At 39.2% G+C, this 26109-nt stretch overlaps 1 protein-coding gene and 1 pseudogene across 4 annotated transcripts in view; both read right to left on the reverse strand.

The window, feature by feature from the left end:
• Positions 1-26109, reverse strand: part of N4BP2L2 (NEDD4 binding protein 2 like 2) — a 108588-nt gene that overhangs the window by 55322 nt on the left and 27157 nt on the right. The window lies entirely within an intron of this gene.
• Positions 5024-17073, reverse strand: LOC129393607 (MICOS complex subunit MIC10-like; annotated as a pseudogene).

Here is a 26109-nt window from a genome sequence, read left to right on the forward strand (position 1 = left end):
TCACCTGAGCCCAGGGAGGTTGAGGCTGCGATGAGCCGTGACCGCACCACTGCACTCCAGTCAGAGTGAGACCCTGTCTTTAAAAAAAGAAAAAGGAAAAAGAAAAGAAAAAAAAAGTAGAAGATAAAATATTCAGGCCAGGCGTTGTGGCATGCGCCTGTAATCCCAGCTACTCGGGAGGCTGAGGCAGGAGAATCACTTGAACCCGGGAGGAAGAGGTTGCAGTGAGCCAAGATCGCGCCACTGCACTCCAGCCTGGGCAACAGAGCGCGACTCCGTCTCAAAAAAGAGGAAAAAAGAAAGAGGTTATCATAGGATTAGGTGAGATTTTATATATAACGAATATCTTCCCCATAGCAGGCATATAGGAAATATGAATCATTTCTTATTTTTATTTCACTATGTTGTGAGCATTTTTACAAGCTCTTTATTTTTCTGAATAATTATGCTTACTATATTAACTAAAATTTATTTGATTTTTTTTTTTTTTGGACGGAGTTTTCGCTCTTGCTGCCCAGGCTGGAGGGCAACAGTGCAATCTTGGCTCATTGAAACCTCCACCTCCCAGGTTCAAGTGGTTCTCCTGCCTCAGCCTCCCAAGTAGCTGGGATTACAGGTATGTGCCACCACGCCGGACTAATAAGAGGTGTACTATCATCATCCCCATTTAACAGATAAAGAAATAGAGGCCTAGTTTGCATAATTAATAAATACATGGAACTAGGCTTAAACCCAAGTTTCTCTGATTGCAAATTTTATGTTCTGTACCATTATACTATACAGCTACGTTAGGTTGGATTCAGAAAATGTGGTATATATACAACATAGAGTACTAGGCAGCCATAAAAAGAATGAGATTATGTCCTTTGAAGTAACATGGATGGAGCTGGAGGCCATAATCCTAAACAAATTCGTGCAGGAAGAGAAAACCAAATACTGCATGTTCTCACTTATAAATGGGGGCTAAACACTGGGCACACATAGATATAAATATGGAAACAAGAGACACTGTGGACTACTAGAGGGTAGAGGCATGAGGATGGGTAGTGAGTACAATGCTTACGACCTAGGTGACGGAATCCATACTCCTAACCTCAGCATCACACAATATTCCCATGTACTCAATCTGCACATGTACTCCCTGTAACTAAAATACAAGTTGAAATGAAAATAAAATAAAATTATACATTTAAATTATAAATTATCATCCCACAATTTTAATAAAGGTGTGTATATGTGTTTGTATATTTATATATTTAAACATATGTGCATATACATGTTTAGAAAGACAGGAATATGCACAATGTTAATGGTGGTAAATTTTAGGGGTTGGTTTCTTTGTGATTATCTGTGTGGTGAATGTGCTACTTTTGTAATAGAAAAAATAAATAAATGCACTCCAAATATTTTCTTCAGTAAAGAAGTTAGGCAAAAAAAGAAAATATACAAATCAATGTGTTTAAAGTTTTCTCAATATTTAAGCTCCACTTTAGAATAATAAATCCACCTATATATTGAGTATAAACTTTGATTAACAAACATAAACTCATGGTGGCACACACCTGCAATCTCAGCTACTCAGGAGATGGACGCAGGAGAATCTCTTGAACCTGGGAGGTGGAGGTTGCAGTGAGCTGAGATTTCACCACTGCACTCCAGCCCGGGTGACAGAGCAAGACTGTCTCAAAACAAACAAACAAACAAACATATTCTGTAACAGAAATACCCTGTGTGCAAATTCAGTCCTAGCTAACAAGGCTTAACAATAATTATTAACTCCCAGATTCTAAAAAAGCTTATTTGGTGACTTTCTTATTTGATGACTTCACTACATTCTCATCAGCTATGAATTAGAATAATTCCAATTTGAACTATAGTGTGATGTGTTGAATTTTTCCATTTCTGTCATGTACGCTGTTTTTACTTTGAGATAATAGTGCTTTAAAGTTAACTATTGCCAGTAGTAACAATAACAACTGCTAAGTCCTAAGTTAACATCTACCTTATCCTTAAATAAACTAACTTCATTATATTTATCCTTAGCCAAATTGTTAAAAAAATGTATGGAGATCAAGCAGCATATATTTTAAGAATACAGATTATAAAAACATCATTTTCCTGAAACGTAAATTCCTCAAAGGAACTAGTTAATTTTCAAATCTTCTAACACCTTCTCATTACTTCAATGTGATTGCTTCAAATATGGAAAAGAGTTTTCATTTCCCCTTGACAAGATCACACTGCTGTATGCATATAAACTACGATTAAGAAGGTAAATCGGTTCAATATTCTAACATTAACTCCAATTCTATCAAAAGGTTCATCCTGTAATATTACAAATCTAGTTTAATCACCAAGATTTGGTCAATTCCCCTCCTGAAAAAAAAAATACTTGCAGTTCATTTCCAGTGCTAAGAAATAACACAATACATTGGCAACATTGCTTCACAGATACCTACTGCTCACTAAGAAAAATGTACAGCTAAATATAATTTTATGTTATCATATAATAAACACTAAAAAAATCAGGCTTAGATTTTATGCTGTGCAATAATTCTCTTAATAATTGTTTAAGCCAAAATTAGGACAACTAAGGTGCTCAAATGTCACCTTCTCAGGTAAAGCCCATATTGACCCCTACCTTGTTTAACACTGTAACCAGTTCCCCTCCATCCCCCTCCCCTACACACATAATCTTACCCTGGGCAAAGCACTCTTTCTCCTCCTCCTCCTACTTTTTCTCCTTAATACTTATCACCTTCTAACATCCATGTAATTTACTTGTCATCTTCGACTTGTGAAGTTTTGTCTGCCTACTATTACATAGGACAGTGCCTGTGACATAGTAGGTGCCGTTGAATGAATAATTTTACCCACTAGGTGGGCAGTGGAAGCTACTGTTTTGTTTTTTTGTTTGTTTGTTTGTTTTGGAGATGGAGTTTCGCTCTCGTCACCCAGGCTGGAGTGCAGTGGCGCGATCTCGGCTCACTGCAACCTCCGTCTCCCAGGTTCAAGCAATTCTCCTGCCTCAGCCTCCCCAGTAGCTGGGATTACAGGCACCTGTCACCACGCCCGGCTAATTTTTGTATTTTTAGTAGAGACTAGGTTTCACTATGTTGACCAGGCTTGTCTTCAACTCCTGACCTTAGGTGATCCACCCGCCCCAGCCTCCCAAAGTGCTGGCATTACAGGCGTGAGCCACTGCGCCTGGCCGAAGCTATTGTTTTTATCTGAGTATTTGGTGACTTTACACAAGCAGTCCCCAACCTTTTTGGGGGTGGTTTCGGAGATGAAACTGTTCCACCTCAGATGATCAGGCATTAGTTAGATTCCCATAAGGAGTGCAGCAACCTAGATCTCTCACATGCACAGTTCACAATAGAGTTTGTGCTCCTATGAGAATCTAATGCCACCGCTGATCTGACAGGAGGCAGAGCTCAGGTAGTAATGCTCACTTGCCCACCGCTCACCTCCTGCTGTGCAGCCCAGTTCCCAACAGGTCAGGTCCAAGTTCCAGGGGTTAGGGATCCCTGACTTACACAAATGGGTGGAAATACAATGTTTAGTTTTGTAATTAGAGTAAATCCTCATTTTTCACCCAGATTAAAGCAAAAAAAAAAATACTTTTTTCAGGAGCCTTGAGACCTACTAATGCCTCCAAGGTTTAAGACAGACTTATACAGTGGCTCTCAACCTGAAAAGAAAAAACGAAATAGAACCCAGAGAAAATCCATAGTTCTGAGATTCTGAAGGGAAAAGGGGCAGGGTGGTAACTTTTTGCTATTTGGAGGAGGTCTCAAATGACTCTTCCTGCATGGTTATTGCAATGTTTTTCATCATGCTTACCATGCATATTTTACATGTATTATAAAACTATTACATGCTCATGATGAATTACAAAGGTTCACAGATCTCAGCATTACCATTATTACTTTGACTTATCCTGCTCCTGTTATACTAAGTAGATGAAATACAAAAAGGGAAAATAATTTATGTGGATGTAGAAAAATTCTAGTAATTTGAAATTATAAATAATGCCTTTTGATGGGCTGGTCACACCGAAAGAACTCTAGGCTACAAAGTAGTTATGTCAATAATCAACAGTTTTTATAATAATAAAAACTGAAAAAACTATATAAACTATATATATACTATATATAAACTATACTATATATAAACTATATATACTATATGTATAAACTATATATATATATTATATATATATATATTTTTTTTTTGAGACGGAGTCTAACTGTGTCGCCCGGGCTGGAGTGCAGTGGCGCAATCTCGGCTCACTGCAACCTCCGCCTCCCGGGTTCAAGCGATTCCCCTGCCTCAGCCTCCCAAGTAGCTAGGACTATAGGCACGTGCCACCACGCCCAGGTAATTTTTTGTATTTTAGTACAGACGGGATTTCACCAAGTTGGCCAGGATGGTCTCGATCTCCTGACTTCCTGATCCGCCCGCTTCGGCGTCCCAAAGTGCTGGGATTACAGGCATGAGCCACCGCACCCGGCCGAAAAAAGTATATTTATTCACCAGAAGCTCTTCCTAATTGAACTGGTGAGTTATTATGGAATTTGCATACATAGAAAAAAGATTTCCTTTGTAAGAAAAGTCTTTTCATATATTCACCACAAAGCCCTAACTCTGACAACTTGAAAAGCAACAAATGACTTTCTGAAAACTATCAGAAAAGAAAAATGTTATATTACGTAACTTGTTTAATTTTGCTTCTTGTCCTAAGCCTGAAATGAGATAGATGACATCTGTGCATAATTTCATATGTGCATCACTCTTATGAACTTAGGATTTAGCACTTTTAAAAGATATTATTTTTTACACATCCCAAAACACCAATTTTTTTTTTTTTTTTTTTTTTGAGACAGAGTCTCGCTTTGTCGGCGAGGCTGGAGCGCGGTGGCGCAATCTCTGCTCACTGCAAGCCCCGCCTCCCGGATTCACGCCATTCCCCTTCCTCAGCCTCCCGAGTAGCTGGGACTACAGGCACCCCAGACAAATATTTTAAAAATCATTTTTCCTATGTAGCAAATATCTTTAGGCCTAGCATCTGTTTTCTTATCAGAAGTTAATATATTTAAGATGAAAATTCATTTGTATGTTATGCTTGAAAAGGATATTAATACCCTTTCATATGGCAAACTTACTTTTTAAGTAAATTCCATTAGTAACAGGCGCACTATTAAGAGAGCCCGATTTACTACTTTTTGAGTTCTCAACATGTTGGACACAGGTAAAACAGTCACAGTTGTTGTTTTAAAACAAATTTAGCAACCACATTTCTAAACCTTTTCAAACATGAGCGTAAGAAATAAGTATCATGCTCTCAAAAAATAAAAAATTTCCGAAAGTGCATGGTATCAAAAGTACAAATTAAAAATTTTGTATATTTAAAATTGAGGATTAACTTTAAAGCTCATCATTTATACAGAGACATAGAAAACAACAAAATGTGTGAATGTTTTGTAGCTTTTCTGTTTGTTTGTTTTTTTTTTTTTTTGAGAGAGTCTCACTCACTCTGTCGCCCAGGATGCAGTGCTGTGGTACGATCTCAGCTCACTGTAGCCTCTGCCTCCTGGGTTGAAGTGATTCTCCTGCCTCACTCTCCCGAGTAGCTGGGATTACAGGTGCCTGCCACCACACCCAGCTAATTTTTTTGTATTTTTAGTAGAGACGGCGTTTCACCATGTTGGCCAGGCTGCTCTTGAACTCCTGACCTCAGGTGATCCACCCGCCTCAGCCTCCCAAAGTGCTGGGATTACAGGTTTGAGCCACCGTGCCCAGTCTCTTTCTTTTTTCTAAGAGATAGCTCACACCCATTTTCTGGCTGTCCTTCAGGCCTGACTTCTTTGATTCAGTTCTCATGCCTCTATCTATTTGTGTATCATTATGTTGCACATGTCCAAGAATTAAGTGTTGATTCTCAGTGGTATAAAAATAAAAACAACAACAAAACCTATTTACAGTACATTCATGGTTTAAACTGGTACACAAACAGTTTTTCTTAGGCTTAATCATTTGCCAACATCACCATACCCATTCAACAAAAATTATGTAACTTCTCGTTTCTTTATGCCTATCTGAAGAACTCAGACTGCTGGGTACTGTGAGTTGGATGAGTCCCCCCGCCCCTCAAGACCAAAATTACAGCAAAGTCTCTGTCAAGGTTTCATATTAAAATGTTGAAAGTGGATACAAAATCAAGAGACTAAAACAGTTTATTTTCAATCATGTTTCATACTATTTTTAATGTATAAGAAGGAAATAAACCTTCATATAACCGCCTGAGGCATATAACTGCCTGAGGCATATAACTGCCTGAAATTTTCTGGGTAGCCAGTGTGGCAACTGACAAGGATTCAGACTTATTGATGAACTATTAAAAACTGCAAGCTAATGTTACTCACTATAATACTTAGATTTTTGGGACAGCAAAGAAATGACTAAAAGACAGGTGTCCTGGATGCTAGTCCTAGTCCTTCTATTGACTGACTGTAAGCGGTAAGTTATTTTATCTCTTTGGATTTCGCTTTCCTCATCTATAAAATGTGAGATTTGGCCAGGAATGGTGGCTCACGCCTTTAATCCCAGCACTTTGGGAGGCTGAGGTGGGCGGATCACTTGAGGCCAGGAGTTTGAGAACAGCCTGCTAACATGGTGAAACACCATGTCTACTAAAAATAAAAAAATAAAAAAAATTATCTGGGAGTGGTGGTGTACACCTGTAATCCCAGCTACTCAGGTGGCTGAGGCATAAGGATCTCTTGAACCTGGGAGGCGGAGGTTGCAGTGAGCCGAGATCGCGTCACTCCACTCTAACCTGGGCAACAGAGTGAGACTCGGTCTAAAAAATTAAAAAATAAAAATAAAATGTGAGATTTGAAGGAGATATCCTGTAAATCCCTTTTAGCCCTAATACACCATTTTTTTAGCATGTTAAATACCATCAAATAGAAACCAATAAGTTGTTTACTATTTTTGACAGAATCCAGAATATCCATAAACAGCACCGCATTCACAGTATTCACAGGAGAAAACAAGAGTACTATCTTTAGGCAGGGCGCGGTGGCTCAAGCCTGTAATCCTAGCACTTTGGGAGGCCGAGGCGTGCAGATCACGAGGTCAGGAGATCGAGACCATCCTGGCTAACACGGTGAAACCCCGTCTCTACCAAAAACACACAAAAAAATTAGCCGGGCATGGCGGTGGGCCCCTGTAGTCCCAGCTACTCGGGAAGCTGAGGCAGGAGAATGGTGTGAACCCGGGAGGCGGAGCTTGCAGTGAGCCAAGATCGCGCCACTGCACTCCAGCCTGGGTGACAGAGCAACTCCGTCTCAAAAAAAAAAAGAAAAAAAAAAAGGTACTATCTTTATATGCAGTATGAGTCATGAACTGGGACAACAACTTGTAAAAGGTCACAAAACTGCAGCATCCTGAGAACAATTATACTAATTTTTTACTTTGTTTTCCTTTTTTAGAGACAGGGTCTCGCTCTGTCGCCCAGGCATGATCACAGCTCACTGCAGCCTCAACCTCCCAGGCTCAAGTGATCCTCCCTCCTCAGCCTCCCAAGTAGCTGGCATTAAAGGCATGTGCTACCATGCCCAGCTAATTTTTTAGTAGAGACGAGGTCTCACCATGTTGCTCGGGCTGGTCTCAAACTGCTGGGCTCAAGTGATCTTTACGCCTCAGCCTCCCAACGTACTGGGATTATAGGTGTGAGCCACTGCACCAGGCTGATCCTAGTATCTTGATTGTGATTGCAGTATTCTATTCATTATACTATCTTTGTTGCTGTTTGGCCATACTTAGCAATGTGTGTAACCTCTCTCACTCCCAATTAGCCAATTTGCTCTCTAATGGACTCAAACTTACCCTGCTCAATTTTTTACTGCTTGGTGTCCAAAACATTCTCTTTGCACTTCAGTTCTAGCATTAGAATATACCAATGATACCTTCTCGTGTTTCCTAAGGATACAAATTGGGGTTCCAGGTACAGTATTTGTCTCATTTTCTATATAATTAACGTTCTACATAAATTTTAACCACATAAAGACTCTGTCACTACTATCTCTACATTAATCAATATCTGCTTAAGGCCTGTACCTTTAAACAGATCCAATACACCTAAGCATCAAGTGGCTGAAAAAGACACCAAAGATTCTTTGTACTATTTGCTACAATGGTTTTGGAACTTCATCCCTCCGTGATTGTTCTCTTATGCTCTTTCAGGACTCCCAGGCTCCTAATCCTTGAAATCTATGAATGAAATTGGTTTCCCAGGTTCTCTAAAGACGTTGGCTTGAACATTTCTTCTGCATTTTTCCATAACTTTCCCAAGCAGAATATCCTGCCCTAGCTGTGTTCTCCAAGACCTATGCTCTATCAATAATCTGGCTGGCCAAAACCTCAACAAAGTCCCTTTGCTCCCACCTCCTCTGCACAAGTCTTCAGACTTCTCCCTAAAACTGGCAGACATAGAAACACATCTGTTGTTAATTCAACATGTACAAGTGAGAGGTCACACTCTATTCCCTGTACCCAGGAAAGATAGAGGGTGTAAATTCTAGCTTCCAATTAGTTCCAGCGAATACAATCTCTCTGGGACTCTACCTATCCCAGAAAAAAATCAGAATAAACTGCACAGCTTTCTTATGCACAAACTGCCATGGATACTCAAGAATCCATAAGTCTCAGACTTCAAAGGGCTAACATTCAGCCAGTATACTCTTACGGCCTCAAAGTGTGTTAAAATACTGAAATTCTTCTTACCATTTGGCAAATAGTGTCCTGAGCCACTGTCTAATCCTGTAGCCCAGCATATTCTCAAGGATCCTTAGTAACCCGTCAACAGGTTAAGGACTGGCACCCTAAAGGGCCCATAGGTTCCTTCTCTAGCACAGTAACCAGCCTCTATTCTGTTTAGTACCCATGCAGTCAATCCCTACCCCCAGCCCCCAAAGTTGTACCTTCTGGACAATGCCTTTGGATTCTTCTAGATACTCCCAAGGACTAGGCTGTGCATTTCTTACCTTTCCCACCCAGACGTGGGGCAACTCAAATGGGTCTGGAAAGTAACAGATATAGCACTAGCCAGTCCAAATTACTGAATCCAGTTCCTGTTCTTTCATGTCTCCTCTGCCAGAGCTGGCCTGGTACCCAGCAGGAGACACCAGTGGCAGTGGCACCTCATCAGGCAAATGCCCGCTGCCTCTTTTTTTTTTTTTTTTTTTAATGGAGTCTCGCTCTGTTTCCCAGGCTTGAGTGCAGTGGCGCGATCCCAGTTCATTGCAACCTCCGCCTCCTGGGTTCAAGCAATTCTCCTGCCTCAGTCTCCTGAGTAGCTGGGATTACAGGTGTCTGCTACCATGCCCAGGTAATTTTTGTATTTTCAGTAGAGATGGGGTTTCTTCATATTGGTAGGGCTGGTCTTAACTCCTGACTTCAAGTGATCCGCCTGCCTCAGCCTCCCAAAGTGCTGGGATTACAGGCATGAACCACCCCACCCCGCCGGTGCCTTTTGACTCCGAGGCTGTGACTACTCACCACTGATTCCCCAGAGTTGCCTTCATGTGGTTGGTTACCTGTGGGAACTGCAGCCTGCCCAGAATTTTGAATGAGGCAGCCAGGAAGGGCCATGTGCTAGCTGGCAGACTGGGACACCACACCAACTATTACATAATTTAAATATTACTTCTGAAAAAAGGCAATATGCAACCAAACTACCTATTTTTTTTTTTTTTTTTTTTTTTACCCCTTCTGACATATCTGATGACTTAGCCCTGCTGAGAACAAATCAAAGATACTTGTTGACTGTGCCAAGAATTGGGTCAGCTGGCTGATATGCCATCAAATTTTAACTGCTTTTTTCCCTATTTTTGTTTAATGTATTTAAGACCACTGCCTTACAATTTCCAGAGAGAAAATACAAAACAAGAAACAGACTTGGTTTCAAATACATAACAAGTGTGCTGGAGTTTAAAGCATTACTAATAACATTGTTATAATAAGAATGACAGCTTACTCCAGGGTACTTCAGCATTCCAGAGGAATAAACATGATTTCTCTTTTCCTCCCACTGCGATGTTGTCAGGTGGTCACTGCTCCTGTCCTTTGACATGTTTTCCATGTAGAAGACATGGAACCTGGAAATCATGCTGACAGTTGGAATAAGCCATTCCTAATGCCATGCCAGAACCAAAGGCTAATGGCCACATTCTTTTTTTAAAGAAGGTAAGTGAGAAAACAATCCCTAATCCAAAACCAGTACTTATCTACCACATCCAGCAGGCACTGGTCCCACTTCCTGCTGAGCCCCACCTCTGACATGTTCCCCACCCACAGCTCCAGCTTTCCTCTCACTCTAACTGCATTTAAGAGACATCTTGTAATGATTCTACATGCAAGAGTTCAAAATAAGAACTCCTGAATCTTTCAGCTACTCTAACAATATGGGTTCTGACCTGATAGCATCTTATCACTATTCTTGCCCAAGACTTGACAGGCCAGCCCATATTACGGTAGGTAGGGTTAGGTGGAAGTGGTGTGAGATGTTCATAAAAATTAAAGTGAACTCCTGCTTCTCAAAGAAAACAAGGTCTCTTTTGGTCAAGAAAAAGAGGGGTTTCATTAAATGACACTCTTGGTAACCTGCCATCCCTTTCAAATGGATGTATTCACTTTCAGAGTGAGGTTCAGATTTTCCACAATACAGAGAGGGAAAACATGAGTTGAGGAGAACCTCATTTTCCCCTAATAAATGCTAGTGCTTTTTAATGGGGGAAAACAAACAAAAACCCCAAATAACTCTGGCTCTTAAAGGACCAGGGTACTCTCATGTACTAACTGCATAGAAGGGATAAACCAGTCTACTCATCTTTCTTTACATCAGAGAGGCCTCCTTGCTCCCAAGATTTTAGTTTTTAAAAACTTTATTCTAACTGATAACCTGGACAGCTGAAATGATCCAGCTGATTTTCTGTCACATGATCTGGAAATCCAGGCAACAACAGAGTTCACACCACCCTGAGACATGCTCCATTCCAAATCCTTTGTAACCCTCTGGCCATCACTGAAACTAAGACAAATAAACTGGATCAACCAAGAGATGGCCAAACATAAGCTACACCTGACCAAAGTCACAGCCACCCTGCAGTGCCTCCCAAAGAGCAGAGTGCTGGAGGAAAAATGGAGGAGACTACACTATCAGAACAGCAGATATGCCTCTCAGTAGAATGAGCCCCATACAAATATTATGGCTTTGCCACACCACTGCCCTGACAGGCTGCCTTAGGCTGCACAAGTTATTCAACAAACATGACAAAATGTTCGGTGGCCTCCCAGTTGATACAATGTCCACAGATGTTTCCTTCTCTCACTACTCTAGTATGCTGCACACCAAACAGTGCTACTCAAATGTCATTCATACTGATGCCAGTCCATGAAGTTTGCTACTGATCCACAAGTACAGAAATTGAGAATAAGTAAAAAAAAAAAATTTTATAGAAATTAGACACAGTAATTTTTTTTCCTTTTTCTTTGAGAGAGTCTCCCTCTGTCACCTGGGCTGGAGTGCAGTGGCATGATCTCAGCTCATTTCAACCTCCACCTCCTGGGTTTAAGTGACTCTCCCATCTCAGCCTCCTGAGTAGCTAGGATATAGGCATATGCCACCATACTTGGCTAATTTTTATATTTTTTGGTAGAGATGGGGTTTCACTATGTTGGCCAAGCTAGTCTCAAACTCCTGGTCCCTGTAATTCCTCCCAAAGCGTTGGGATTACAGGCATGAGCCACTGCATGCAGCTGACACATAATTATGTCTGTTGAATTTAACAAAACATTTGGTTTGTATTTTAAAATTTTTTGTAATTCACTTCATTCATTCATTCATTCATTTAAGACAGAATCTCGTTCTGTTGCCCAGGCTGGAGTGCAGTGGTGTGATCTTGGCTCACTGCAATCTCCGCGTCCTGGGTTCAAATGATTCTCGTGCCTCGGCCGAATAGCTGGGATTACAGGTGTGCATCACATGCCCAGCTAATTTCTGTATTTTTAGTAGAGATGGGGTTTTGCCATGTTGGCCAGGCTGGTCTCGAACTCCTGACCTCAAGTGATCCACCTGCCTTGGCCTCCCAAAGTGCTGGGATTACAGGTGTGGGCCACCACACCCGGACCTAGTAATCACTTCTTTATTATACATTACTAAAGTATCAGACTGTGATGGACTGGAATTTTTTAAAAAATTTATCTTTTGGCTGGGCATGGTGGCTCACCCCTGTAATCTCAGCACTTTGGGAGGCTGAGGCAGGTGGATCACTTGAGCTCAGGAGTTCAAGATCAGCCTGGGCAACATGGTGAAACCCCAACTCTACAAAAAAATTGGCTGGGCAGGGTGGCACACACCTGCAGTCCCAGCTACTCAGGAGGCTGAGAATCGTTTGAACCTGGGAGATGGAGGTTGCACTGAGCAGAGATTGTGCCATTGCACTCCAGTCTGAGTGACAGAGCAAGCCTCTGTCTAAAAAAAAAAAAAAAAAAATTAAAATTTAAAAAAGAAATATTGTTGCATGAATAAATACATTACTGTTTCTTGCCTCTAAGCCTTTGATTATTCAGCTGCCACTGCCTACAGGCCTTCTCCCATATTCCTTCCTTCTTGCTAAGTCTGACTTAAACTAGGCTTAGGCACTAACTCCTATAGGAAGCCTTCCTTGAACCTGGCCCTCTACTTTTCACTCACTGACTACCACTCAATTAACTGAACGGTGAAAAGTAACCCACGGCTACGCATTCATGCAGACAACAGAATTTTACTACTTCTTCTCACTACTGGTTCATATTTCTGCAACCAGAAAATATCATTTCATCCCTAGTAACTATGGCTTCCATCTGTTACTTCCTTACTACACTAAGCACTTCTTTACATTAACTGCATAGGTTGTCCCAAGGGTCAAGATACATCTTAAAAACTTAAGGGAAAAAAAAAGCATTCCTATATACATTGGTAAAGTCAATGCAGCAAGGAAGCCTCATTTGTTTTCTATACAATGTTCTCATGATCGCCAAAAGCTAGAAGTCTTCTTCTGGGCCTATTCAAAGTCAATCTCATGAACTCTCATTTCCAATTTACATCTATCATATTCTTCACACTGTTCTTGCATGGACTCCAATCTCTGCTCTATACCTTGGCTAAGCACACACAACCTGGGCATAAAGAGTCAGAGTAAACTATGGAAATTTACCCAAGCTTACTTCTTCCTGTCCCACCCTCTATCTGACCAAGGACAATCCAGATAAAGCCTTTGTTCAGGGCTGGGAAGGCAGGCAGGAAGCTTATAGTCCAATTCTGTACCTTTAAATCAGTCCATCTCTCACCAAGAAACCATACAGCTAACAGCCACTAAAACAAGCCTCACACATCCCAATACCATTCATGGCAATGCTCTAGAATCATTCTTCTACACACCTAACCTTACTCAGTTCCATTTTAGTTCTTGGCTACTGACTCTACCAGTTTACCATGCCCTTGTCTAATATTTGCTGACTGAACTTTTTTCCCAAGCATAACCTTTGGTGTTTTCTGAGACTTTTAGTTGGGTTCTACTGTGGCTCTTTTCACTGCTTGCTGCCTTGGGTGTGATGCCCACCTGAGCTTCAGCCCTGGAGATCTACCATAGGCTCGGTGCCTTTAGCAGGTCTACCTTGCTCCCAAAAGAATTCATACGACCAAACACATTTCTTGGAAGTTCCACATCAGTGTCATAACATAGCAACTTATTCACATCTTGCTTGAACAATTATTTAACTATTGATGAGCTGCTTTTCATTTCCTTTCTCTACTGAATGCTACCTATCCTGTCTACAAATAAAATTATTTCTCTATAAGTAAATTGTTTCTAAATAACTTCTACTTCAATTTAAAAGTAGAAAATAAAAAGTAAGCCAGGAAGAACAACATAATTAAAAATTCAGAATATGTCACCAGGTGCAGTGGCTCTTGCCCATAATCCCAGCACTTAGGGAGGATCACTTGAAGCCAGGAGTTCAAGACTAGCCTGTAGAGATCCTGTCTCTACAAAAAAAAAAAAAAAAAAAAAAAGCCAGGCATGGTGGCACATGCCTGTAGTCCTAACCACTCAAGAGGTTGTAATAGGAGGACTGCTTGAACTTAGGAGTCCAAGGCTGCAGTGAGCTATGATCACGCCACTGAACTCCAGCCTGGGTGACAGACGGAAACCGTGTCTCAAAAAAAAAAAAAAAAAAAAAATACTATTATTCTTAAAAATAAAAAATGTAACAGTATCTTAAAATATTATAAATGTCCTCTTGTGCCTTCCAACATGTGCCCTCTTCCCTTCTGTCTACTGAGTCTTATGACAACTCTGTCACTTTTTTTTCTTTCTTTTTTTTTTTTTTTGAGATGGAGTCTCACTCTCTCTGTTGCCCAGGCTAGAGTTCAATGGCATGATCTTGGCTCACTGCAACCTCCAACTCCTGGGTGCTAGCGGTTCTTCTGCCTCAGCCTCCCCAGTAGCTGGGATTACAGGCATGCATCACGAAGCCCAGCTAATTTTGTATTTTTAGTAGAGACGAGGTTTCGCCATTTTACCCAGGCTGGTCTTGAACTCCCGACCTCAAGTGATCTGCCCACCTCGGTCTCCTAAAGTGCTGGGCTTACAGGTGTGAGCCACTGCACCTGGCCCACTTTTCTAACTATTGTGAAAACAGAAAACTGACATCCCCTCAAAATGATGCTCCCATTCTGAATGAGTCATTTCACAGGAGCCCAGGATGCAGTCAACTAATGGTTTCACATAACTACAGATAGGCTGATATCACACTGTCACATGAACATTACACATAATGTTACGTATGAGAAACAAGGGGAAAATGTCTCCATGAAAACCAAGAGAGAGGAGAAAAAGACTTGCCACATTAAGCTTGACATTAAAACAAAATAAAAACCTTTTTTTTTTCTTTTAAAGAAATAGGTTTGTGTGGGCTGCCCAATACACTGCTGTGTGAAATTAATCATACCAAATTTGCCAGTAAAAAAATGAAAATATCGGCCGGGTGCGGTGGCTCACGCCTGTAATCCCAGCACTTTGGGAGGCCGAGGCAGGCGGATCATGAGGTCAGGAGATCGAGACCATCCTGGCTAACATGGTGAAACCCCGTCTCTACTAAAAATACAACAACATTAGCCGGGAGTGGTGGTGGGCACCCGTAGTCTCAGCTACTCGGGAGGCTGAGGCAGAAGAATGGCATGAACCCTGGAGGGGGAGCTTGCAGTGAGCCGAGATCGCGCCACTGCACTCCAGCTTGGGAGACAGAGCGAGACTCCATCTCTGTGAGAGATAGGGAGACTCTGTCTCAAAAAAAAAAGGAAATGTCAACGTAATTAGATCATACCAACAGTCTACGCAACATAGGCGAGAAAACCTTGCCAGTATTCATGATAAAAAGGGATATGCATCATAACAAATTGTTTTGAGCAATTCCAGACTAATCCATCTATGCCAATGAGGAATATATCTTTGATAAATTCGATAATGAAAAAAATTAAACTTTATCCTTCTAGACCTACTACAGCATTTTTTTTTTTTTTTTTTTTTTTTGAGACAGAATCTTGCTCTGTTGCCCAGGCTGGAATACAGTGGCACGATCTCGGCTCACTGCAACCTCTGCCCTCCTGGGTTCAAGGAATTCTCCTACCTTAGCCTTCAAGTAGCTGGGATTACAGGCATGCACCACCACATCCAGCTAATTTTTTATTTTTTTATTTGTATTTTTGGTAGAGACGGGGTTTCACCATGTTGGCCAGGCTGGTCTCGAACACCTGGCCTCATGTGATCCACCCTCCTCAACCTCCCAAAGTGCTGGGATTACAGGTGTGAGCCCAGCCTATTACAGCATTGCTAACTACTATAAAACTGGGTTGTTTCCATCTCTACTCTTCTTCACTGTATTATCAAAAGAGGTAAAATCATCAAAAGGCAAACAAAAATCACAGAATTCCACGGCTTTATAAAATAAGACTAAAATAAGAACTATTTCAGCTGAAACTCTAAAATATTCATCTTGCTTAATCCATCTAATAACCCTACATTGTAGATTAAAAAGGCATAATCATTTAATTACGAGGAAAAGTTTCAGAAAATTAAGTGACTTGATCAAGTGCAGTCAAAACTGCAACTTAACTTCGAATTCTGCAATTTCAAACTATGTGTTGTACTAAATTAGTGGTTTCTGTCTCCCTCTGCTCTTTACAACAATCCCTGATACTTCTAAGGGGCAGTCTGAAAGCACAGAACTCCATTGCTCCGTGAACACCAGTATCAAGCAACTCACTATATACTTCTTGATGAAACACATTCTATTTTCAGAAAGCTTTGAATACTAGAAGTCATTAAAAGCATTTATATTTGGACAGACATGGTGGCTCACACCTGTAATCCAAGCACTTTGGGAGGCCGAGGTGGACAGATCACCTGAGGTCATAAGTTCGATACCAGCCTAGCCAACATGGAGAAACCCCATCTCTACTAAAAATGCAAAAATTAGTCGGGCGTGGTGGTAGGCACCTGTAATCCCAGTGACTCGGGAGGCTGAGGCAGGAGAATCGCTTGAACCCAGGAGGTGGAGGCTGCAGTGAGCTGAGATCATGCCACTGCAGTACAGCCTAGGTGACAGAGCAAGACTCTGTAGCAAAAAAAAAAAAAAAAAAAAAAAAAAAAAAAAAAAAAAAAAAAAAAATTTATATTGCACTAATTACTGCCTCAAAACACGGAACACAGTATGATTTAATTAAATTTAAAGTATAATACTATAAATCTCAGTGTTGCTTCTTAAAGCTGCCAGCAGAAATAATTTCTGGGGGTATTCATTCTTCAAACACAAATCAAGCTTTTTTTAGGTGCTTAATACTGAGCTAGACCCTAAGGATATAAAAACACAGTCCCCGCATTCAAAAGTGTTAATCCCACAAAGCAAGACTAGTATTAATCCATATTCTACAGAAGAGCCATCGGGTTCCCACCATCTTCCCTTCATAAAGCTATATATTCAACAGTAGGAGGCTTACTTTATTTACTTTTATATTTCCACCACTAGCATGTAAAAGTGGTGCAATAAATGTTCAATGCAAGTATAGGTAACAATTCCTTAAAATTTAAAAAGCTAAATTTTTAGGCAGTGTAAAGGACAAACAAGTTATTTCCATCATTAATTCACACAATCAACTTTTTCACTTCAAATAGTCAAATTACATTAATAGATCGTAAGCTACAAAACCAAGGTAAAACTTCCTTAGAACTTAGTCATGGCCACATACAGTGGCTCATACCTGTAATTCCAGCACTTTGGGAGACCGAGGCAGGAGGATCACTTGAGCCCAGGAGTTTGAGACCAGCTTGGGAAACACAGTGAGATCCCAGCTCTAAAAAAATTTAAAAATTAGCTGGGAGGATTGCTTGAGCCCAGGAGTTCAAGGTTACAGTGAACTATGATTGCGCCACTGCACTCTAGCCTGGCAGTCTGGGTGAAAGAAAAAGACTCTCTTAAAAAATAAATAAATAAAAAAGAGTCTTGTCTAAGAATTCTGAACCTGGGGTCCCCTGATGGATGTAAAACTCCAAAAATTTTTCGAAACAACATATAACAGATGAATTAGGACCTAAAACTTAAAAGAACCACTGATTAAGGCAAATGCCCTAACTTTACACACAAAGGAACTGCAGAAAAGAAGGAAATGTCTCCAAAGTGCTTCTCAACTAACCAGTGTTAAGAGCTGCGTATTTATTTGCTAGGGTTCCCACAACAAAGTACCAAAGACTAGGTGGCTTAAACAATAGAAATTTATTTTCCCACACTTCTGAAGGCTAGATGTCCAAGATTAAGATGTCCACAGGGTTTATCTCTTCTCAGGCCTCCCTCCTCAGTTTGTAGATGGCCTTCTTTCTCCAGTGTCATCACATGATCTTCCCTTTGTGTTTGTCCTAACCTCTTCTTACAAAGACACCATTCATATTGGATTAGGGCTCACATGTATAACGTCATTTTATCTTAATTACCTTTTTAAAGGCCCCATCTCCAAATATGGTCACATTCTAGGTACTAGGAGTTAGGACTTTAACTCATATACATTTGGAGAGCATACAATTCAACCGCTAAAATTCTGCCATCTGGCCCCTCAAAATTCATGTCCTTCTCAGACACAAAACACATCCACTCCATCCCAACAGCCCCAAAGTCTTGACCCATTTCAGTGTCAACTCTAAGCCCCAAATCTCATCTAAATATCATTTAGATCAGGTACAGGCATACTCAAGGTTTCACCCTGAGGCAAAATTCTTCTCCAGCATGAACCTGTGAAACTAGACAAGTTATTTGCTTCCAAAATACACCACTGGTGAGACAGGCATAGGATAAACATTCCTATTCCAAAAAAATCAGAAAGAAGGGGTGATGGATCCCAAGCAGGTCTGAAACGTAGAAAGGCAAATCCCATTAGATTTTAAGGCTCAAGAATAATCTTCTTCAGCTTCATTCTCCATCTTCCCACCTGACAGGGGTGGCAGCCCTGTCTTCTGAGCCCACCAGTGTGGTAGCCCACCTCCCTCAGCCCTAAGAAGTAGCCTACCTTGACTCCTCAGGCCTGAGCCCTCTGGTCCTGTGGTAGCAATAGTAGCCCCTTTGCCTTCTCAATCATCTTCAGGGTCATTCTTCCCTCTTCTTGAAGAACACATGTTCACAGCCAGATAGCTCTACTGACCCATTTTATAGAATCTCAGAAATCCAACAGACTTCCTTCATTTTTATCCCTCTGTTCCCTTCAGTACCAGCCAGCAGCATTTCCATAGGTATAACCCCATCTCTATCCTGGCTTCTGCTAGTTGCTGCCAAGATGGCTGATTGGATCCACAAGTCACATATCCCTAATTGCTTTAGGAAATGGTTGTCTTGCAACAACTTTGATGTTCCCTCCAGAACATGCTAAATTTTTGCAATATGGATAGACTGAGAATTTTCCGAATCTTCAGGCTCTGGTTGCTTTTGGCTTAATAATTCCTTCTTAAATTTCTCTCTCTCCTCTTGCATTTTACTTTAAGCAGCAAGGAGAAACCAGGCCATATCTTTAATGCATTGCTTAGAAATCTCAGCTAAACATTCAAGTTCATCACTTTGTAAGTTCATCCACTTTCCACAAAACACAATTTGGCTATTTGCCACATTATAATAAGCATTGCCTTTCCCTCAGTTTCCAACAATATATTCCTCATTTGTTTGAGTTCCTACCAGAAACACCTTTAACATTCATATTTCTACCAATATTTATTCAAGGTGACATATGTATACCTCAAGATGACAGAAGCTTTCTCAACAGCTCTCCTACTTTCTAAGCTTCACCAGAATCACCTTCAACATCCATATTTCTACCAACAATCTCTTCAAGGCAGTCTATGCTTTTTCTAACAAATACTTCTTCTGGCCTCTACCCATTATCTAGTTCTAAAGCCAATTCCACATTTTTAGGTATTAATTACACCAGCACCCCATTTTCCCAATACCAAAATCCATATAAGTTTACTAGGGCTTCCATAGCAAAGTATCACAGATTGGGTAGTTTAAAGAACAGAAATTTATTTTCTCACACTTCTAGAAGTCCAAGATCAAGGTGTCAGCAGTGTTGGTTTCTTCTAAAGCCTGTAGATCTCTTTGGCTTGTAGATGGCCATCTTCCTCCAGTGTCTTCACATGATCTTACCTTTCTGTGTGTCTGTGTCCTAATCTCTTCTTAATGGAAACCACTCATATGGAATTGGAGTCCACCCATATGACTTCATTTTATCTTCATTACCTTTTTAAAGGCCCCATCTCCAAATACAGTTACATTCTAGGTTCTACAGTTAGAATTTTAATCTTCAGTGTATCAGTTGGGTGTCTGTGTGTGGGAGTGGGGGGTGGGGATGGATAATTCATCCCATAACAAACCCAAACTACTCATATTCACTTATTGTATGAATATTGAATACTAATCTTTCCCAGCCACCGTGCTAGCTGATGACCAAGCAACAGTGAGCAAAACAGGTGTAATACCTGACTCATTAGCTTAAAAATAATGAAGGGAAATAATAATATACAAATGAATAAAGTACATGAGAGCACATAAGATGTATTTGGGACCTCATCAGCTTGCTATGTCCAAGAAAACTTTGAAGAGCTCAAATCTGAAGGACGAGAACGGAAGGGGTATGTGTACATAGAATTTTTTAGCAAGAGGGAACAGCATACCACATTCAAGGAATTGAGAGGTGGTTATCAGGGCTGGAATACAGAAAGTGAGAAAAATAATTTAAAAAACATGAAGTTGCATAGGAAAAACAGTAACATCATCCAGGATCTTAAATATCACATTATGATTTCTGGTCTTTATTCTAAGAGCAATGGGAAGCAACTGAAAGGCATTAAGCATGATCACATTTTCCCTTTAAAAAGATCACTCTGACAGAGAGAGGGCACAAGGAGCTTCTAAGGTGCTAGTAATATCGTATTTCCTGACCTGGGTATTAATTATATAGATACACTCACTGTGTGAAAATCCATCAAATGATGGTAGTTTAAAATGTAGGAACAGATTCAAGAGATATTCAGGTGGCAAAGTCCATAGAATCCATTTGATGGATTGAATATGAGGGGGAAAGAAGGCATTGAAGAAGACTCTCAACTTTCTAGCTTACAGAAATAGATGAAAGGTAAATCCATTCACTGTGGCAGGAAATCCTGGAGTCCCAGATTTAGAGAGATCACAGGTTCAATTGGAGGAGCCTTTTAAGCTTAGAAGTGGAAATGTCAGGTAGACAGTTAAATATACAGACTGGAGTTCAGAGGAGAAGGTTATGAAGAAAATACATTTGGGGGTCAATATTGTTAATAGAACCAGTAGGTATAAAAATCAATCAGCCGACTACTTAATGAGCTCCAACAGTACTACAGGCACTGTTTAGATTTTGTGGACACAGCTGTGAACAAAATAAACATGTCCTCATTTATCCTATATTCTATTTCAGGAATACTGCCAACGAATCAGTAGTAACATCAACTACTAGTACTACAGTGAAAGTGACATCTCAGGTGAGACCTAAACGTTAAGAAAATGCTAGGCATAGGAAGAGTAGACGAGAAGAGCATTCCAAGGAGAAATAACAGCTAGAGCTTTTAGCGAGGACAAGCTTATCATATCTGAAGAACAGTTTAAAGAGGCCAGTATAGATGGACTGTAGTAAATGCAGACTGGTATAAGACAGGGTCAGAGAAGCAGCCAAGGACTAGATTATGTAGTGTCTAAGCAGTGAGTGATTTTACGTATTTTAAAAAGAATTTATAGACTACTCTAGCTGCTCTGTGGATAAAATTTTAAGGTGGCAAAAATAAAAGTGGGGAGACTACTATGTCCACATGAGAAATGATGAGACCACATAGGGAAAGCTAAGAGTAAGAATAGAAGATTGTCTAGAACTGAAATTTGAAGAATTCTAAAATTCAAGGACCAAGAGGAGAAGGCAGCAAAGGAGACAGAAATAACCACAGAGATCTGAACAAAAACCATGATGTCAAGGAAGCCAAGTAAAGTATTTTAAGGAAAAACTGATCAAAAGTTAAATGCTTGCTGAGTAGTCAAATAAGAAGAGCAGTGAATAATGCCCGTAAATACAGAGGAATATTCTGGAGACCTTAATCAATTTAGAGGAATGATAGGGACAGAAACTAAAATGGAGTGGGTTCAATATTATCAGAACTGAGGGAGAAAAAGAAAATGAATGTAGACTACTCTTTAGAAAGAAGTTTGGCTATAAATGAGCTGTGTCAAGAAAGAGGGACTTTTAAATCGGAAGACTTGATCATGTTTAACTGTTGATGGGTCAGACTCAGCAAAGAAGGCGAGGTTGAAGTTAGAGAGAAGGAATACTTGACAATGTATAAAATTTCCTGAGAAGGAAAGAGATGCAATTCAGAGCACAGGTGAAGGCATTCAATAAACAAACGAGAGATGGACGGACACAAATGGAGGTGGAACTCAGACTGCCTAACTCTTGTAATAATGTGTTCTTCCCAGTAAAATCATGCTAAGAATATTTTGAAAAGTGTCCAAAACAGGTCAACAAAATTAACTAAAAGAAAGTTACTGAATTACTGAGGTTGAAAAGCCAAATAATGACCCAATATATATTATTTTCAGATAAATAATGAAAAATCATGTAAAGATATCCATCAGTACCAGCTATTCTTGATTGCTGAATACAGATAAATATGTGAAAAAAGATGCAAGCATTTGTGTGTTTTCTTTTTTTAAGTTACACGTAGGATCACAGTTCTTTGGGAAAAGGGTTCTAAAAAGTGATTATGAACTTTCTGTTGAACCACTTTAAGACTGGGACAAATACATGGAGTATTCTTCTCAGACAGTCTAGAAATTCTTCTGTAAAGTGTTAAAGCGAAAAACCTTAAAAGAAATAGATAATCAAAAGCCTCAACTTTGCTCTACTAATCTGTATTCTAGGATTTAATTTCTTGATCATAAACCACAAATCTAAAGACTACTGGTGAGGTTAAAATGGAAGAAAAGGCTCTGATATGGCACTGGATACACCAAGTTAAACGAGTGATCCTTCTTCTCTGGTGGTCTGGAAATCCTTTCCCCAGCAAGTATCAAACACAACTGATTCATGCTCCATCTCCACGTTTCCTATACAGGTTGAGCACCCATAATCCAAGAAGCTCCAAAATCCTGAACTTTTTGAGCATTGATTGACATGATGCTCAAAGAAAATGTTCACCGGAGCACTTTGGATTTCCAGGTTAGATATGCTCAATCAGTAGGTATTCTGCAAATATTCCAAAATCCAAAAGAAAATCTGAACTCCAAAACACTTCTGGTCTCAAGCATTTCAGATAGGGATACTCAACTTTTATTACAAACTGCCCTGTAACGTTGCTCTTCTTTGATTACTGCTTCCTTCGTATCAAAAGTTTGTTGACTGTTTTAGGGAGAAGACTGTGCCTAATATCGAATAAAACAGTTACTGATTCTTAGTAAAGAATAAAGCTCCTAGGACACAGTAGTGATCCAAAGATAACAAGATCCCTGGTTTTAATTTTCAAAATGTCTAGCCCATTACTCTTATCACATTTCCTATAAATACTTCAATTTACTTATATTCTAGATAAATGTCTTAACTGCATCTCTGCCAAGGGTTACATTGAACTATATTCCTATAATCTCAATACCCTTATGTACTGCTTACCAGTTTCCTGAATTGAAAACTATCTTAATCTATTCATAAAACCAATGACATTTCTTTTCTAAACAAAAACTCCAACTTTTCTTTTCTATTCTAAACAAAAACTCCAACTCTAACATTTAGAACAATGAAGAAAAAACACAAACTACTCTTAAGGAATTAAGAGAAACCAAACAAGACCCAGTTCTTCAATTTTTTAAGTTGACTAAAACAAAATAAAGCAAATATCCAACAGTAAGAATTCTGTACTTCAAGATTTTCCTTGTAAAATTTAAGTTATTTACAAAGCAAACTTAAGTAACTGTCTCTTTTACTGTTCTTTCAGAAAATTAATTTAAAATTCCATAAAAGAATAAAAAGTTCCTATTATAGAGAAAAAGCTCCTTTAATTCTTCATATATTTGGAAAATTTATGTAATTTCCATGATGTCTACTACTAACATACTTACGTAATAAGTGGACATAAAAGAAAAGTAAGTAAAACCACTTACAAGTAGTATTGACTTATTTTAGGAAATACTGCCTGAAAATTAATTAGGGTTAAAAAAATCCAACTTAACATAATTTAGCAATCCATTTATTGAACACTATACATTTCAAATGCTAATTAAAATAACAAAATATTAAAATTAATTTAAAGCCTTAAAGTACAACAGTATATGTAAATAATTCAATGGAAAAAAATGCTCTTGAAATATGATTATCAAGTCTACTGATGTTTAATTTACAGAAAACATTTAAACATTAAATAGTATAAACTCTATCAATTTTTTTTTTTTTTTTTGAGATGGAGTCTCACTCTGTTGCTCAGGCTGGAGTGCATGGCACCATCTTGGCTCATTGCAACCTCTGCCACCCAGGTTCAAGCGATTCTCCTACCTCAGCCTCCTGAGTAGCCAGGATTACAGGCACACGCCACCACGCCCAGCTAATTTTTGTATCTTTAGTAAAGACAGGGTTTCACCACGTTGGCCAGGCTGGTCTCAAATGCCTCACCTCAGGTGATCTACCTACCCAGCCTCCGAAAATGCTGGGATTACAGGCGTGAGCCACTGCGCCCGGCCCAACTCTTTTCAATTTTGACTTTTAAAAACAGAATTCTAAATGGCCTCTTGAAGATTTCTTCATTTAACTTTCCTGATAAATCAACATACCTTATAACCTTAAAAAATAAAGATACCATAAAGATGGAATCCACTCTTCACTGGAATTTCTTTTTAACCTTGGAAAAACACCAAATTAAAAAAAAAAGATAACTATGTGGTTAAAAAAAAATAATAGAGGGTTACAGTAGATACATGTCTAACATAGATTTGAATCACAGTTTTATCTCTTACTAGAGAAATCATGTTAGATAAGTCGTTTAACCCAAATTTTTGTTTCCTCTTTCTAAAGCCATTGTAGAATTGTGAAAATTAACGACTGTAACAATCACATTTAGATGGGGGCCTAGCACTGATGGGCATTAAATAAGCAGCAGTTATTTAAATGGATATTATTAAGACTTTTTGCTACAAAATTCCTACTGTTTGTTGCAGCGGCATTGCACCATATAAGAAACCACTTGTAAAAATTTAACTCAAAATAGTTATCAGCTTTCCTTCAAAATCATTCAGTTAAGGGCAACCAGCAACCATGACATAATAGTGAATTATGTAACAGTGAATTTCAACCTACTGCTTATCAATTAGCATCCATCATCATATAATTAAGTTAATGTAAATATTTTTTCTCAAATCCATACATCAAGTTCTATGCCATGTTATGGATTCCCCACCAATGATTAACATAATAGATTTTTATAAATCTTTCCAGCCATTTTCATATCTAAATTCTACCTAACCCACAGGGTCAGGAAACTAAATGCAGAGCTGTGGTGTATAAGTTTAACTTGATTAAGTAAGGCTGAGAAGGAACAATGAGTTCAGTAGAATACAGGAGGGAAAAAGATATTATCTCCTGCTTTGCCAGACACTTACCATCCCATCATCTTCATTAAGAATGTTATGAGGTTACAGGAGGATAGCTGAGCAAAAAAATGAACAGAGTGAAAGAAAACACGTACACAAGAAAAGACTATGAAAGAAAAAGAAATATGATTTCTAAGATTAAGAAAAACGGAAGAAAAAAAAAGGAAAACAAAGAACCCACAATCCCTTCCTGAGTAAATTTTCTTTCATTTTGTTACACTAAAAAAGTGAAGAGTTCAGAATTACTCTTCAGAATTTCTTTCAGAATGAAGAGATATTCTGAAAGCTGTATAATTATTATAATTACCAACTGAAAATTAACACCAAGAATAAAACTTTAACATTACATGTACCATCTGAAAACAGTTAAAACAGGAAAATAAGAAAATAATCCAAATAATAAAGTATATTTCAATGGACTCTACTAAAACACAATTTCAACCATGAAAAACCACATTATTCTTTTTCCCTTAGTTACTAGCAAAACTGAGAGGCAAACCCAATAGCTCCTCTCAAAGTATTTCAATCTTCCCATTAATTTACAAAAAGTAGTTCAATTACAAAAAAAAAGGAAATGGAAATATTAAAAACCAAACCAAGACTTCAATGTGAAGTCTTCAGTTACTCACCAATTGCTAATGCAATTGTGTCTAGTTTTGAGATTAGGGATCAGACTGTGCCTGTGTCCATGCTACAGAAAAATCATCTATTTTTTTCCACACTGAAATTTAAGAGAACTTACTGAAGTTAACATATTCCATTCTGGGAAATGAATTATAATGTGTAATTATTACAATTACCACAACTGGAAAGTAA

The sequence above is a fragment of the Pan paniscus genome, chromosome 14 (assembly GCF_029289425.2).
Source record: "Pan paniscus chromosome 14, NHGRI_mPanPan1-v2.0_pri, whole genome shotgun sequence".
In the NCBI taxonomy this organism is placed as follows: Eukaryota; Metazoa; Chordata; class Mammalia; order Primates; family Hominidae; genus Pan; species Pan paniscus.